At 40.2% G+C, this 2,277-nt stretch overlaps 1 protein-coding gene across 1 annotated transcript in view; it reads right to left on the reverse strand.

The window, feature by feature from the left end:
- Positions 1-2,092, reverse strand: part of LOC106941382 (carbohydrate sulfotransferase 6-like) — a 16,313-nt gene extending 14,221 nt beyond the window's left edge. Inside the window, exon 1 of the mRNA XM_015024387.1 lies at positions 1,750-2,092. The gene's annotated coding sequence lies outside the window, so the exon portion shown is untranslated. The remainder of the gene's footprint in view (positions 1-1,749) is intronic.
- Positions 2,093-2,277: the final 185 nt, after the last annotated feature.

Below are 2,277 nucleotides of genomic sequence, written 5' to 3' on the forward strand. Positions count from 1 at the left end.
TTTTTGGAGCCTTCCTTTTCACATCCTCCAAATCTACAAATTATGGATCTGGTCAACCGGTCTCTCAATGCAATTGATCAAATTTTCTCGACGAGAAAACTGGACACAGGAGAGCCCTCTTGTCCTGATTGGGAACTGAGATGTAACGGTGAGAATTTATGAGAGATTGAAATTTATAATCTACCCAACTTAAGACATTCTGTATCTGAACTGGCTTTTCCCATGTGGCCTTGGAAGGGCTGCATATTTACAATCTCCTTGAAGATATGTAAACATAATACTCCTTCCCATCTCACCCCCTTCTGTTATCCATGCAGCTGCGGAGCTGAGCACTTCCAAGAACAATATATCAGACTTCTACCTTGAGGCTGAGTACGTGGTTTCATGGCCCCGTGATGTCACCGCCTTCACTCATGTCTTTCTTTTGACCTTTATTTTGTCTGAATGTTGCCATGTGCCCTTTCCTTTTTTTATTTCATTCCCCTTTATTATTATTTAGAAACTGTAGAGTAATCACTATTTAGACCGCTATTATATTTCTTAGATTCATTTTTAGATTATTTTGCAGAGAGACTCCTGTTATTGCAAACAGATTAGATTTAGAACAACCTATAGAATCCAGAAAAAAAAATCTTCCCAAACAGGAACATTTAGTTTTTATTATTACTTAGAAATTGTGGAGTACTCATTACTTTTGGGTCCAAAATTAGTCTTTGTTTGGTCATGCATAACGTTAAGCGTAAGGAAACGGTAAGGAAAAGAAACTCTGCATAGAACTGTAAAAGAACCGTTCCTTTGATCAAACATGAAACTGAATAATAAACTGTAAGAGATAAGAAATTGCTGTAAACTCAGATATATGAACACATTTTTAGTTTGCTTTTAAAAACATTCAAACTTCCTTTTCCACAGCTTAGGGCCCCAATGATAAAAAAACGGACTCCTCAATGTATGTTCTAATTCTCACACCAAGCACCAGAAGAAGACTTTTCCACAATACTTGCTGAGATTATTTTGAGTTTTAGATAGCAGTAAAGAGCATCTTAAATCAATTTAATTTAAAGACTTTAAAAATAATAAGATGTGAGCTCGCTCTCTGGCCCACTTTTGCAGTTTTGGGGCTGAGTTCTGAAGTGGAGATAAGGTTATTTTTAGGAGAACCAGAAAGCAGGACATTACAATATCTATGCTACAAGCTATAAAAGATAAACAACGATCTCTAAATTGAACTAAGGGAGAAACTGTGACAGTTCTTAAAGTGATAATGTATTTTTGTCACATATAATGTGGTTTCAAGTTTGATTTAGGAGTTATTGGGCTGAGCTGAATAAATCATTGACGGTGTTTGAAGCAGGGCTGTGAGTTTCTGTGCCAATAACTAAAATTGATTCTGATTTAGCTAAAGGAAACTCGGAGATATCCATAACTTAACATCCCGATTTGGTAACACAATCTACAGGGTCACAAATGTCTCTGTATCCCCCTCACTAGTCCGACACACTCGAGCCCATTTATGTGCAGTTTTCAGCTTATAAAGCACCCTGGACTTATCTATTAGGTTAAACTTAAAGAAAATATACATATGTAATTTTTTTTCTGTCCATTTCTGTTAAAGATGAATAACTTATAACCAATTAAGTTTGTTTCCTCGTCTGCAATGAACCAAATCAACAGACGAAGTGAGAACAGGAAGAAGTGACCAAAGTTAATTTATTCAAACTCATTTAGAAAAGAAAAAACAAATCCCACCTTTAACTATTTTTTCGTCGTTTCGCTGTCTTCCAGCGGGGAGTCGTCGTTCGGTCCACCGTGTCCCTAAATCCCGCGGTACTCCCCGCCGCTCCCCGCTACAAGCCGACCACCAGATGTACGGTCAAATGAGTCCCGCGGCCCTATTGGGTACAGAGCGGAGCTTTCTGAGACGTGTCCGGTTGCTCTGCCGTGCTGAACTGGATGGTCAGTGGGCTGGGCGGAGGCTGGTGGGTGGGTGGGAGAAACAGGCGGGTCCATGAGGCAGGGAAAACTGTCCCCAAACCAGGGTGCAACACGCAGGTAAAAAAGCCGACAACCTTCAACAGCTTTGAAAGCTAACGTCTAGTGGCTTCGGCGTTGCTAAGCAACCTTAAAACCCGGCTTCCAGGGTTTTCTAAAGAGACTCATAACCTGGGCTGAGACTCTGCACACCAAATGCCCTGTTACCAGTGTTGTGGTACTCGAAGTTGGTCTTGGTCTTAAGCCCGGTCTTAATACCATTTTTTGATGGTCTCGGTCTCGTCT

Source organism: Poecilia latipinna, unplaced genomic scaffold (genome assembly GCF_001443285.1).
Source record: "Poecilia latipinna isolate Pla-1442-1.1 unplaced genomic scaffold, P_latipinna-1.0 Scaffold3636, whole genome shotgun sequence".
In the NCBI taxonomy this organism is placed as follows: domain Eukaryota; kingdom Metazoa; phylum Chordata; class Actinopteri; order Cyprinodontiformes; family Poeciliidae; genus Poecilia; species Poecilia latipinna.